This window comes from Balaenoptera ricei, chromosome 20, assembly GCF_028023285.1.
Source record: "Balaenoptera ricei isolate mBalRic1 chromosome 20, mBalRic1.hap2, whole genome shotgun sequence".
Lineage (NCBI taxonomy): Eukaryota > Metazoa > Chordata > Mammalia > Artiodactyla > Balaenopteridae > Balaenoptera > Balaenoptera ricei.
In genome coordinates, this window is record NC_082658.1 from 44091090 (window position 1) to 44106750 (window position 15661).

A 15661-nucleotide genomic window follows, 5' to 3' on the forward strand; every position below is an offset into this window, starting at 1 on the left:
TGCTCCTGAGGCTGCACCGAGAAATTTCCCTTTCTCCTCTTTGTTTGCACAGCTCCTGGGGTTCAGCTTTGGATTTTGCCCCACCTCTGCATGTAGGTCACCTCCTGGCGCCTGTTGTTCGCCCAGACAGGAGGGGGTTAAAGGAGTGGCTGATTAGGGGCTCTGGCTCACTCAGGCCGGGGGGAGGGAGGGGTACGAATGCAGGGCGAGCCTGCGGCGTCAGAGGCCGGCGTGACGTTGCACCAGCCCGAGGCGCGCCGTCTGTTCTCCCAGGGAAGTTGTCCCTGGATCACGGGACCCTGGCAGTGGCGAGCTGCAGCGGCTCCCGGGAGGGGCGGTGTGGAGAGTGACCTGTGCTCGCACACAGGCTTCTTGGTGGCGGCAGCAGCAGCCTTAGCGTCTCTTGCCTGTCTCTGGGGTCTGCGCTGATCGCCGCGGCTCGCGCCTGCCTCTGGAGCTCATTTAGGCGGCGCTCTGAATCCCCTCTCCTCGCGCACCAGGAAACAAAGAGGCAAGAAAAAGTCTCGTACTCCCTCCCGGCCAGCTGTGGCGCACTAGCCCCTTCAGGCTGTGTTCACGCAGCCAACCCCAGGCCTCTCCCTGCGATCCGACCGAAGCCCGAGCCTCAGCTCCCAGCCCCGCCCGCCCCGGCGGCTGAGCAGACAAGCCTCTCGGGCTGGTGAGTGCTGCTCAGCGCCGAGCCTCTGTGCGGGAGTCTCTCCGCTTTGCCCTCCGCACCCCTGTGGCTGCGCTCTCCTCCGTGGCTCCGAAGCTTCCCCCCTCTGCCACCCGCAGTCTCTGCCCACGAAGGGGCTTCCTAGTGTGTGGAAACCTTTCCTCCTTCACGGCTCCCTCCCACTGGTGCAGGTCCCGTCCCTATTCTTTTGTCTCTGTTATTTCTTTTTTCTTTTGCCCTACCCGGGTACGTGGGGAGTTTCTTGCCTTTTGGGAAGTCTGAGGTCTTCTGCCAGCGTTCAGTAGGTGTTCTGTAGGGGTTGTTCCACATGTAGATGTATTTCTGATGTATTTGTGGGGAAGAAGGTGATCGTCTCGTCTTACTCTTCCGCCATCTTGAAGGTCCTCCTGTCTTAGTTTTATGTTTGATATTTAAATATTCTTTATGGGAGAGCAGCTATTCCTACCAAGAAAAAAGGTTTTGAAGTCTTCACTTTTGAGTACAGTTACTTTTATGTGACGGCAAACGTTCCCAGGAGCCGTCTTCACATTTCTTCGTGAACTGGTCAAAGAGGAGTCTTAAGTCCTTGCTCCAGCTGGGGTTGGGGAGAGCACGATCCTTAGAATTGACTTTCTCAGTGGAAAACAACCTCCGCGCAGGTCCCGGGTCCCTCGCCGGCGGGGGCGCGCCTTCCCAGCGGCCGTGCAGGGACCGGAGCGTGTGCGGTCTCGCGGTGCAGATCCTCAGCATGGCTCTGGGCACATGTGGGGCTCCAGCCGCTGGAAGCACAGCGGCTGAGTCAAAGGCCGACTCTCCCACCTCAGATTAGATGTTTTGAGTGCTCCAGGCCTCAGGCAATTTGACTGATGTGTTCCAGGGACGACAGCCTCTGAGTGATGCCAGCGTCATAGCTGGTGAGTGTTCAGTGACGCCAGGCTGCTATTTTCATTTTGCAGTTTCCTGCCCCAGACTTCCGCTGTGCTCCCTGGGGAACTCAGTGTGAAATATTAACCCACTCATTCCCACCATCCAGGTTCGGCAGCTGTTCTGTCCGGCTCAGCTGCCTTCTGCAGCGTGGTGGGCGCTCTCTGGCTTTTTTCTGCGACCTCCCAGCCAGCACTCACCCAAGGCAGATTCAATTCACATTCGCTCTTGCTGGTGCCTGGGGAGTCTATGATCGGGATTCACTCTGATGGGGGCAGGATATGAGTACCCAGTTATGGAAACTGATGTCCTGACTTCTTACCTGGTCCCTAAGAAATAAGAACGGTCAGGTAGAAGTGCAACCTGGGAATCCAGACTCCCAGCTTTGTTTTATAGCTCGGATGCAGAATTCATCTGACACCACACAACTAGAGAAAGAAGTGAATAGGACCCGAGAATTCATTGTCTTCTACCCTCTCCTTTCTTGGATAGAAAAACCAAGGCCCAAGGATGGACACAAAATCCATCAGGCCATGCAGGGTATTAGAGGCCTATGTGTCCCAGTGCCCAGGTCCCCTGACATGTCCCATGAGGTTCCTACTATATTGTACTCTCTCAAGCCCAGGGCCTCAATTGTCCCTTCTATAAAAGAGAACCAGCTGAGATTTGGGATCAGCCTTTCCCAAAATTTCTTGGAACTTTTTGGAAGAAACGGTCTATAAACTCATTTTCATATAAGAGCTCAGCATTGCAACTGACACACAGTAAAAACTCAATAATGATGGCTGCTTTTTTGAATTTGTTCTCCATGCCAGGGACTATAGAATTTATGCATGTTATCTAATTTAATCCTCCTGGCCAACATCTGAGGTAAGTGCTTTTATGACGCTCATTATAAAGATACAAGAAGTGCAGCTTAGAGAAGCCAAAAGCCTTCCTCATATGGGACAGAGCCCATAAAAGGGAGAGCTGCCTCTCTGTGCAGACCTGCCCTTGAGCTATGCTGAACACACACCCATGTGCCTTTGTTCTAGTGCTATTTGTCTGTTATTTCACATAGTCCTCTAGTGGCAGGTGTCTTGATCCCCACTTTACCGGGGAGATTAAATGATTTCCAGAGAATGCAGAGCTGGTTCAGGCAAATCAGAGCTGAAGCAAGTCTAGCAGGTAGAATAGGGTCCCCAAGCCTCACCCCCACTCTAATACATTAGGCAGAGTCTTTGGGAAAGATAACTTAGAACCTGTGCTTTTAGACATAGAGAACAGACTTATGGTTGCCAAGGCGGAGGGTAGGTGGAGGAGGGAAGGATTGGGAGTTGGGCATTAGCAGGTGCAAGCTATTATATATAGAATGGATAAACAACAAGGTCCTACTGTATAGCACTGGGAACTATATTCAATGTCCTGTAGTAAACCATAATGGAAAAGAATATGATAAAGAATGCATATATATGTATAACTGAATCGCTTTGCTGTACAGCAAGAAAGTAACACAACATTTTAAGTCAACTATACTTCAATGAAATAAAATTTTAAAAAAAGAACCTGTGCTTTTAGACATGTCTGTGGTCATTTCAATGCACAGTCAATGAGAAGTCATATATCTAGTTCAAGGATCCCTTTTATGGTTGGGTACAACAAAGCCCAGTGAGAAAATGTAAGTTTCCAAGAGTTACCTTCCAGGCTAGCTACAGAACCCATCCAGGGATCAGACATGCCTTAGGTCCAGGCCTGCATCCTTATAGCAGCTGCCATGTTGCTCTGCCTAGAGCCCCATTCACTCCTCAGGACCAAGGTAATCATTCCCCCAACTTCAGCCGCATTGGTGGCCAACAGGTCTGCACTGAGTGCCTCTCTAGGAATTGCCTTGGGCTGTAGGGAACTGCCTTCCTCAAAGTCACATCCCCTTTTCTGGGGACTGCCCACACCCAATGATGGGTGATATAGACAGATAAAGGCCCATTCCTTTTTCCTTATGTGGGCTAATTCTAAAGGAGCATCCCTGCTCCAGAGCGCCTCATAGGATTAGTCTGGGAGCACACTGGGATATCCCCTCCGAAGTCAGAGAATAATTGTAGCATCCCTCGCCTCCCACCATTGAAAAAAGAGACACAGTGCCTGTCAGTCAGCTTCTCTGTCCTCGGGAAGGCTGCTCTGACCACGTATACAAAAGGCTTCCACTTGTGACTTCCAGGCTTCCAGGGGTGCAGAGCATGAGTGGGTTCCAGCAGGTCTGGATGTGGGGCAAGTGATCCTGCAGCTTGTGCCATATAACCAGCTCGACGCAGGTATTAGAGGTAATGTGGTGGGGAAAGAAGCCCACTGTGCCCCGTGGAGTCTATGACTCTGTTGGAGAATCACAAAATGGACCCCTGGGCTTCTGGACCAAGACCATGCCATCTAAAGAGGAGAATTTATATCTTCTGAAAAAAGAGTTCCCAGTGTGTTTACTGCCCCAGGCAGAGACAAAGAGCCTGGCCAGAGGAATTCAAGTAGACTTGCAGCCAGAACTGCCTGTCAGGAGCTGGGTTTAGTGAAACCCACCAAGTTATAAAGCCAGGTGGGCCCAGCAACAATCCATTGTGAGATTAAATCAGCACCTTGGGACTGGGCACAAGCAGGGCCAGAGGGCCCCCATCCTTAGGCACTTTCCAAAAGTAACCTCGTTAACGTAACAGCTCATATTAGCTCTCATCACTGGAAATTCCAGTTTTAGGAGCTCTGTGCCAGGAACATGTATTTCTTATTATTAATTGCAACACCATAGTATCATTTACAGCCTCAAGACCAGCTGCAGCAGTGGATTAGCGTTTTCATCTAAGAGTTTGCTTCCCAGAGAAACCATTCGATGACATCCCTGTTCCCTGGTTGGGGTCTGTGTGTAACTGAGCAGGACCCTATGGAACATCCTCACAACACCGCCCCCCCCAATGTATGTCTTCTGCTTGCTTTTTGTCTGTAGAAAAACTTGAGTCAAAGAATAATTGTAATCAGAGGAGTGAGAAAATGCAGAAAGAAAGGAAAGCAGTCAAGCAAGACAAAATAATAATAGTTTAGCCATTACACAAAGTCAAGGACTTTTAGTTCCTCCTCAAGGGCTATAGAGAATATTCTGAGCCATATCCTTGGGCTGTTATGCAGATACTGAAATCCCCACCAGACCGGAACAAGTTAACTGTATGCTGCCCATGAGCACATAGACCCCAGACCGATTGGAACCAGAAGGTTAATGATGTTGACTCCTGATGACCTCACCACCAACCAGTCAGAAGAATGTCCACGAGCTGATCACACACCCCACACCCCACAAACCCCTCCCTCACCCTATCTTTAAAAACCTTTCCCTGAAAGTCTTTAGGGAGTTCAGGCCTTTTAAGCACTAGTTGTCTGGACTCCTTGCTTGATGCCCTGCAATAAATGCTACACTTTCAGCCATGTACCAAATGTTCATTGCAGCTCTATTTACAATAGCCGGGACATGGAAGCAACCCAAGTGTCCATCGACAGATGAACGGATAAAGTAGATGTGGCACATATATACAATGGAATATTACTCAGCCATAAAAAGAAACGAAACTGAATTATTTGTAGTGAGGTGGGTGGACCTAGAGTCTGTCATACAGAGTGAAGTAAGTCAGAAAGAGAAAAACAAATACCGCATGCTAACACATATATATGGAAACTAAAAGAAAAAAAAAAAAGGTTCTGAAGAACCTAAGGGCAGGACAGGAATAAAGATGTAGACGTAGAGAATGGACTTGAGGACACGGGGAGGGGGAAGGGTAAGCTGGGACGAAGGGAGAGAGTGGCATGGACATATATACACTACCAAATGTAAAATAGATAGCTAGTGGGAAGCAGGGGCATAGCACAGGGAGATCAGCTCGGTGCTTTGTGACCACCTAGAGGGGTGGGATAGGGAGGGAGGGAGGGAGACACAAGAGGGAGGGGATATGGGGATATATGTATATGTATAGCTGACTCACTTTGTTATAAAGCAGAAACTAACACACCATTGTAAAGCAATTATACTCCAATAAATATGTTAAAAAATTAAAAAACAGTCCAAAAAAAATGCTACACTTTCTTTCACCACAACCCGGTGTCAGTAGCTTGGCTTTACTGCGAGGGCAAGAAGATCCAGGTTTAGTTTGGTAAAATGTGTGCCATCAGAAGCTTTAAATATCTCCAATGTTTTGTGCCCACCATTCAAACTCCAGGGGCAGATGATGCTGTGCCTGGTTAGAGGTGAATCGGGCTCAGGATTCCTTGAATGAGAAGAGAGGAAGTTGGGCAATAGTGATGTGAGCAAATTCTGTTTAGTCTTTCACAAATGGAAGACACTCCCCCCTGCCACTCTCTTTTCTTGATCCCATCTTCAAGATTTTCCTGGCACCAGAGGGTCTGCTGATCCCAGTAAGCTGTCCTGTGGCCACCACACTGTTGGTCTGCTGGTGCCCGCCTCTGGATATGCTAACATTTGGAGGTGCCTCTCTGAGTGGCATTTAGGGCTGAAGTCTGCTGGGCTGCAGGAAAGGCAGGGAGGTTTGTTGTCCTTGGAGTGAGGTCCAGTGATTACTCTAAATGGGAGACTTTCTGTGGTAGCCACTGGGAGCTCTCTGGTGGCTCCTGGGGTCCCTGCTTCTACTTGAGGCTCTGATAGAAAAGCTTCCCAGAAAGGCAGTCTGAATGCACGGATGTGTCAGTTGGCTTGACCCTTGTGTGATTGTGGGAGTGTGAGTAAGAACCCTCACCCAAACTTCCCTGCCCCTGTGGGTAGAGATAGTGATGTTTTCCAAGAGAAAGTGCTCTCAGAGCAGAAGATCTTGAAGGACCATTTATTTGATCCCTTAGATCCTTCCCTGTACAAACAAAAAGAACAAGAGTCTCACTCACCATCCAGTTATACAAAGGGTTAAGTTGCAAGCCACAGACAGTGCACCCTGAGGGGAATTCAAGATGGAGAAAAACAGAGAAGCATTCTGAGTTTTGGAAATATAACCCCTAGATAGTTAAGATGCATATCTAAGGAAGAATTTCAATGAGCCCAGATTCTTGCATATTCCCACGCACCGAAAAGCACTAAAATCATTACCTTGAGATATCTGGGTTTTTTTTTTTGCTGATTAGCACTAATCTTTTACCAAAATGTATGCTTGACTACATGTATTTCTCAGCCAAAAAATTTATATATATCCTGGCTCCTTCCCTACCTCTTCGGAGCAGTTCTTCAGAACTATCTGAGGGGCTGTCTTCCAGGATCTAGTTCTCAGTAAGGTCCCTGAATAAACCTGAAACTCACTGCTCTTATGTTGTGTGTGTTCTTTCAATCAACATCTAAAACATCATTATTCTCATATTATGGATGGGGTAATCAAAACCAAAGTAATATAGTGAGAGAGACCATTTCTAAGGGCTAAAATGGAAGTCACCTACCTCCCAGGTAAGTGTGCTTCCTGATGCCTCATGCTGCCATTTATATTGCCTTCTGCCATGGTCACCACATATAGTGACCCAAGGGGACTTTGGTGTGAATGGTGCCCCTTGGAGCTATGCAATGCAGTGACACTGCTGGATGTAACAATATGTAGGGGACAATCGGCTCTCCAGATTGGCAGCATCAGGCTGCGTGGAGTTACACCAGCAGAGCACCAGTGACCCTTTTCTACCCTAGAGGACACGGTGGGTCTTTGTGTCCAGGGGTCACGTGACTGACAGAAATGCCAGTTGATTTCATATGCTGCAGGGGAATCCTGATTTGAGCTGCTGATACAGGAAGTTGGGGTCCTGTCCACCTGATTGGAAGCTCTTGAGCTTGGAAATTTGGGGTGTAATGGGAAGAGTGATGGAGGGAAGTGAATTTTCTGGGTCTAAGAAGCCACCTTTAATTGCAGCTTTGTGGAGTTTGGAAAGTTTCCACATCACTAATCCTGCTTCTCCATCCACAACATTCAACATTTCACCTGACCTAGTCCCGTTCTCCTTACAATTGCCCTCTCCCCCCTTCCCATCTACAAGTTCCCTGGCTGTGTCCCCCATTACCTTGTTAAAAGAAGACAGCAGGCCCAAATGGAGTCACTTGTGCTAAACCCCATGTCAGCAAACCAAGACTTAATATCTAACCTAATTGCAGTTTCAATCTCCCAGGAGTATAACCTTTTACCAGGCAACATGAAATTATCTGGTCAGCAATAGTGAGATGATCCCTCCGATAGGCCCTTCTGTTCCCCCTAGAAAGGCGACCTTGCCTGAAATAATCCATTCTTTGCTAATAATTTCCTTTTTCCACCCCCCTTCTGCCTTTAAAAACTATTCCTTTTCTACAGCTTGAGGGAGTTCTTTTCTATTGCTAGAAGGGATGCTGATTCACGAATCATTGAAAAAAGCCAATTTGATCTTTAAATTCACTCAGTTGAATTTTTGTTGTTTAATAGATTTAGTGGCAATGGTGGGACTGAAGGAGACTTCTGACAGCTTCGGGACAATGCGAAACATAGGTACTCCATGAACCCTTTGAGTTCACTGTCTTTTTCACCAATTCTGAGGGTAAGTTTCCTCTTGATTTTGAGCATCACTCTCTTTGCATCAAGCTCAATTTAATTAGCTTTCCAGGGACTTCCCTGGTGGTCCAGTGGGTAAGACTCCATGCTCCCAATGCAGGGGGCCCGGGTTCGATTCCTGGTCGAAGAACTAGATCCCGCATGCATGCCACAACTAAGAGTCCACATGTCGCAACTAAGAAGCCCACATGCCACAACCAAGATCCCCTGTGCTGCAACTAAGACTCAGCGCACCAAAATAAATAAATAAATAATAAATATTTTTTAAAAAAGAGTTTTTTAAAAATTAGCTTTCCAGTTAGCTCTCCTTTTGTCTGAAATCACTGGTTCCAAGTTGGGAGCTGCTGGTACCTTAAACCACAGTTGCCTGTTTGATTGGAAACCCCAGCTCTTGGTTCTGTCCCCAGATTCCACGTTGGGAGCTGCTGGCGGTTTAGTCTGCATTTCCGTATTTGTTTTGAATCAGCCTAAAGTCTCCATTCTTTGGGGTTTGCTGGTTCAATCCTTCCCCCAGTCCCCAGTTCCACACTGGGAATTGCTGGTGGTGTGCACAAGGCCTTTTCCTGGCCAGGGTGCAGTAACATCTGTTGGTTATTGCTGATATATTAAGGTGCACATGTTTGTTTGTCTTGTTTTGTATCTATAAAGGCTACAGCTAATGGTAATCTGGGAGGCCAAAAAGCTAAAAAAATTGGTGTGTATGGATCAAGCACATAAGAACTGTTAAAGCACTTGCCGCCAAACCCAAAGACTTCTGTGTTAGGATAAATTGGCCATCGGGTGGGTCAAATTGACACTAGGTCACTCACCAACTTCAAGAAATTTTCCGTGCCACAATGTACACTGTAAAATACCACATAATCCCCAACTCACTGGCACATCCCTTATAGGTATTAGACCAGCTTCGAGAAACCCAAAGCCTTAGCTAATGGGATCCTTAAACTCTAAAGAGTCAAGGGCACCACCTTTTGGCACAACTGCTTATTTTAAGTCTGAAAAATATGATCCTGAAAGCTACAAATATCTACAAAAATGGCAAAATCTTACCAAAAACAGTCTAGAATTACAATGGTCATCATGGAGAACATTTTAATTAGACATGATCATTCATTTAAGAAGAGCACTTGAAAGTCAGGATTCCCAAATTAAACAAGCAGAACGGGGTACCTATTTTAACTGGTATGCAGAGGCCTCCAAAAGCCTTCAAGATTCCAAAATAGCCTCATTGAACATTGCAACAGGATAGAAAGCCCAGAAATAAACCCACACACCCATGGTCAATTAATCTTTGACAAAGGTGGCGAGAATATACAATGAAGAAAAGACAGTCTCTTAAGCAAGTAGTGGACAGACACATGTAAATCAATGAAGTTAGAACACACCCTCACACCGTACACAAAAATAAACTCAAAATGGCTTAAAGATTTAAATATAAGACATGACACCATAAAACTTCTAGAAGAGAACATAGGCAAAACATTCTCTGACATAAATTTTAGCAATGTTTTCTTAGGTCAGTCTCCCAAGGCCGCAGAAATAAATGCAAAAATAAACAAATGGGGTCTCATCAATCTTAGAAGCTTTTGCATAGCAAAGGAAATGATAAACAAAACAAAAAGTCTACAGAATGGGAGAAAATATTTACAAAAATGTGACAACAAGGGCTTAATTTCCAAAATACACAAACTGCTCATACAACTCAATAACAAAAAACCAAACAACCCAATCAAAAAATGGGCAGAAGACCTAATAGACATTTATCCAGAGAAGACATCCAGATGGCCAATAGACACATGAAAAGATGCTCAACATCGCTAATTATTAGAGAAATGCAAATCAAAACCACAATGAGGTATCACCTCACACCAGTCAGAACGGCCATAGTTTTAAAATCTACGAATAACAAATGCTGGAGAGGGTGTGGAGAAAAGGGAACCCTTGTATACTGTTGGTGGGAATGTAAATTGGTGGCTACTATGGAAAACAGTATGGAGGTTCCTTAAAACACTAAAAATAGAGTTGCCATATGATCCAGCAATCTCACTCCTGGGCATATGTCTGGAAAAAAACTCCAATTCGTAAAGATACATGTACCCCAATGCTCATAGCAGCACTATTTACAATAGCCAAGACCTGAAAACATCCCAAGTGCCCATCAACAGACAATTGGCTTAAGGAGATGTGGTACATACGTACAATGGAATATTACTCAGCCATGAGAAAGAATGAAATAATGTCATTCACAACAATATGGATGGACCTAGACATTATCATACTATGGGAAGTAAGTCAGACAAAGATAAATACCATGTGATATCACTTATATGTGGAATCTAAAATATGATACAAATGAACTTATTTACAAAACAGAAACAGACTCACAGACATAGAAATCAGACTTATGGTTACCAAAGGGGAAAGAGGGTGGGGGAGGGATAAATTAGGAGTTTGGAATTAGCAGATACAAATTACTATATATAAAATAGATAAACAGTAAGGTCCTAACATATAGCACAGGGAACTATATTCAGTATCTTCTAATAAACCATAAAGAAAAAGAATCTGAAAAAGAATATATATGTGCGTGTGTGTGTGTGTATATATATATATACACACATATATAACTGAATCACTTTGCTGTACACCAGAAATTAACACAATGTAAATCAACTATACTTCAATAAAAAAAATTAAAAATAAACAACTCAGGGACTTGCCTGGTGGTCCAGTGACTAAGACTCTGCACTCCCAATGCAGGGGGCCCAGGTTCCTCCCTGGTCAGGGAACTAGATCCCGCATGCCACAACTAAAGATCCCTTGTGCTGCAACTAAGACCCCATGCAGCCAAATAAATAAATAAATACATATTTTTTAAAAACTCAATTTAAAAATGGGGAGAAAAAGAGAAAGATTCATTGCAAAAGGCCAATAAAAAATTAAGGACACTGGAGGTACCTAAAACAAAAGATAATAGGACCAGCATGACTCTTCCTGTTCCCCTCTATCCTTCTTTACCTGGGTACTCACATTTTACTAATTCTCTGAACTGCCTTTTTATTCTAAGAGACTAGTAAACCGTTATTTTTTTTTAAATTTATTTTTGTCTGCGTTGGGTCTTTGTTGCTGCGCGCTGGCTTTTCTCTAGTTGCGGTGAGCGGGGACTACTCTTCGCTGCGGTGCGTGAGCTTCTCATTGCGGTGGCTTCTCTTGATGCAGAGCACGGGCTCTAGGTGTGCGGGCTTCAGTAGTTGTGGCACGTGGGCTCGGTAGTTGTGGCTCGCGGGCTCTAGACCTTAGGCTCAATAGTTGTGGCACATGGGCTTCATTGCTCTGCAGCATGTGGGATCTTCCCGGACCAGGGCTGGAACCCGTGTCCCCTGCACTGGCAGGTGGATTCTTCACCACTGCGCCACCAGGGAAGCCCAACAGTTATTTTTAAAAATGAAAACTGCCCAAGATTGCAGGCCATCCTCCTCAGGTATCTTCTACTCCTTAGTCAAAGACTGAACTAAGGGCCATAGCTAAAGGGTTTCCTAAACCCAGGGAGGATCCCAAGAGTTTTTTGAAGAATTTAGAATCCTTACTGGGGCTTATGACCCGGGGCTGCCAGATCTTTATCAGCTTGTGCCCGGGTTGGTGGGACCTGGGGAAACCCAAAAACGGATACAGAAAGCAGAATGGCAAAACCCCGAGGATGATGATTGAGAGCCTCAACCAAAAAAAAGCTCGCAAAAGAGCCACCAACCTTTTACAAACCATTCCTAGAGTCTTCCCTGCACTAATTTTTCTACTTTTCAAACATTCAAACAAAAGAAAGAATGCTTGTCCTGAGGCATTCCGGATTTCATATAATAAATGATGTCACCTAAGCTGCTCCAGCTGCCCTATTTGTAAACAGAATATCTCTTGAGATTAGTGGATTAATAAAAAAGGCAGAAAATTTAATGGGAGGCCACTGACCTGACTGAACTCGTGACCATAGCTGAGCACTTTGAAAGGACTTTGAAACAAGATGGTAAACAAAGATCTGATGCATTACTGGCCTTATAACTACAACAGCACCAAGACCAGACCTCAGATAATACTTGGGCCTCCCACATCGCATCCTGCTAGGTCCATCATTAGAATGCCCAACCAAGAAGCAATGTCTCACTTGTAATCAGTTGGGACACTGGAAAAGAAAAATTGTCCTCAAAGTGCTATACAAATTCTTCAATATCCACGCAAATGTCCCTACGAGAGAACACTCATTTGGGCCTCTTCCAAAACTGATGGGGGGCTCTGAGGGACCCGCTGGTAACTGCTACCAGCCATACCCTTAAACAGCCCAGGGGAAACAAAAATTAAAATTGATGGAAACCTTGCCAAATTCTGGTAGATCCTGGGCTGCACTCTCCACTTTAAACCCCACTCTCATAGGACAACAAATCCTGTGAAAAAAAGGTTTCCATCTAATAAAGTTCAGGGAGAATTTCTATCTCAAGCAATGCAAAATGATTATGGGTAAAGCATTATTTTTTGCTGTGTGACACAGCCCCAGTTGATGTATTAGGTAGAGATCTCTTTTCTAAATGAAAAGGACTGATATGTTTTGCTTCCCATGGAGACTCCACCTTAGAATTTCCTGACCAACTTCAACCTGATCTTATATGTTTTTTACAATTTGTCCTTGGTTTGCAAGAAGAATTCCAACAAAAGTCCCCTGATTTAATCGAGGTGCTCAAAAATCTGTGGGCTACTTCTAATACTGATGTTGGTGGAATAAAAAGTATAAAGCCTGTACATATTCAGATAGATATGGCTAAACTTCTTCCTAAATTGCCTCAGTGTCCATTAAAGCCTGAGACTGTACAAGGCCTCACACCTTGTCACATAGCAAAAGACTTAATCACGCTGAGGCTGGTCATTTCTCTACCGGCCCCTGCAACACGCAGATCCTCCCAGTATAGCTAATGGGCGGGATGATGATTTGTCCAGGACTTGAGAACTGTTAACAAGATAGTTGTTCCCTGTTTCTTGGTGGTTCCAATCCTGCACATTCTTCTATCACAAGTTCCGCCAGACTCAGAAGGGTTCACTGCTGTGGACCTTTGCTCAGCCTTTGTCAGCATCTCTGTGGACCCCAACAGCCAATATCTATTCATCTTGACTTGGAACCATCAACAATATACCTGGACAGTCACGCTTCAAGGGTTCACTGAGGACTCTCCTGTTCCTCCCAAGGGCTCCACCGAGATGTAAGACCCTCCAGTGTCAGGAAATCAACCTTCTACAGCATGTAGATGACCTCTTGCTGTGCTCAGTTACCAAAGGGGCACCCATAAAGCATTCCACTTATTTGCTGTAAGTAAAAGTTACAGTTATATCTAGACACTGTTCATTACCGAGTCGTAATGTAAGTTCTTGGGGAATCCAGCTATCTCCAAAAATGATTAAACTAAACCAAGGACTTCCTAGGCCCACAACTAAGTGACAGCTTTGTGGCTTTCTAGGCCTCGCTGGCTATTTATTGCCTTACAGTTTCCTAATTTTTCCCTATTAGCTTCCCCTTTCTATGAACTTAGTAAAATTTCTGTCCCTGAACCACTTCCATGGGAAAATAAACATGAGTAGGCCTTTCTAAGACTAAAACAAGAACCTCCTGTCCTAGGGCTACCTCACTATTCAAAACCTTTCACCTTATCTGCGCAAGAGAGAGAGAACCAGGCCCTGGGAGCATCGAGAGCCTGGTGATAAACACAGGCCTGTCACAGCATCAGCTTGATTCCATTTTTCCTGCCACTCCAGCTGTCTTAAGGCTGTAGCCACAGCTGCAAAGTTAGTAAAGCCTCAGAGGATCCAACCCTAGGAAATGATGTTTATTTACAAATTCTTCACACTGGCCAAAGTCTTCTTAATTCTGAGCTGACCCAACATTTCTCTGCAAGCAGACTGACCTTCTGTGAGATCCTTCTGTTCTCACCGCCTAATCTGTACCGTAAACACTGCAACATCCTTAATCCTGCTATGTTACCACTTCTACCTGATGAAGGTGAGCCCCATGACTGCGCGGTAATAATATCCCATTTTGTGACACAACGTTCTGATTTACAGACACCCTGTCGAGTAATCCTGATCTAATTTTGTTTGTGGATGGTTCAGATTGTAAAAAACTGAGAAAGGCGATTTCCACACTGGTGATGCTTTTACTACCCAAAATGAACTACTTGAGAGGGAAAGTCTCCCACAGGCTAAATCAGCTCAACAAGCCAAGCTCTGTGCCAGTTACCAGGACAAACTGTTAATATTTATACTGACAGCTGGTATGCCTTTGGTATTGTCCGTGATTTGGGAATGTTATGGAAACAAAGGGGTTTTCTTACATCCTCTGGGACCCCAATCAAACATGGATGACAAATAAACAACCTTCTTACTGCCGTTCTCTTAGCTTCTGAAATTGCTATCATTAAAATTGAGGCTCACACTAAGAGGACTGAACCTGAATATCAGGGAGACACCCTGGCTGGCTTTCATGAGAAGGCCATAAAAGTCTATAAAAGTTGTGGCACGGGACTCCTCTGGTAGCACAGCGGTTAAGAATCCTCCTGCCAGAGCAGCGGACATGGGTTCGATCCCTGGTCCTGGAAGATCCCACATGCCGCGGAGCAACTAAGCCCGCGAGCCACAACTACTGAGCCCACTTGCCACAACTACTGAAGCCCGTGCGCCTAGAGCCCGTGCTCCGCAGTAAGAGAAGCCACCGCAATGAGAAGCCCGCGCACCGCAACGAAGAGTAGCCCCCGCTCGCCGCAACTAGAGAAAGCCCATGCGCAGAAACAAAGACCCAAGGTAGCCAAAAAAAAAAAAAAAAAAAAAAGCTGTGGCACATGTGGATGAAGTCCATTCTGCCTCTATATTGTGACCTTTTGCTGCCAGACTTCCGCCATGCTGATATCCTTGCAACAGAGCAACAATCTGCTCCTGAGTCAGAGAAATTAAGATTGACTGTGGTTGTAAATTCAATAAACAGTCAAGAGTTATGGGGAAATCAAGATGGCCACTTGTTTCTTCACAGCTTCCTGGCCAGTCCCGTTTTTCAGGTTTTGCATTCTTTCACTCACCATGGTGCATTTAAGATGACTCAAATTTTAAATAAACTTTGGTGGGAAGATGCCAATAAAATTGCAAAAACCGTTTACCAGAAATGTCTGACCTGTCAGGTCCCTAATCCTGGAAAAATTATCTTTGTTCCCAGAGGCCTCCGACCTCCTCCCTCTGGACCCTTTTACACCTGCAACTGGACTTCATTCAGTTGCCACCTAGAATGGGTTATCACTATGTTCTTGTCATGGTATGTATGTTTGCTGGATGGGTTGAAGCTTTTCCCTGCCACAAGGCTGACGCCCTCATAATGGAAAATAAAACTTTTAGAAAATGTGTTTTCCACTTTGGGCAAAACTTCCACAAACTCCAGTGATCAAGGCACCCACTTCTCAGGGGGGGAAAATCATACGAGCCTTAG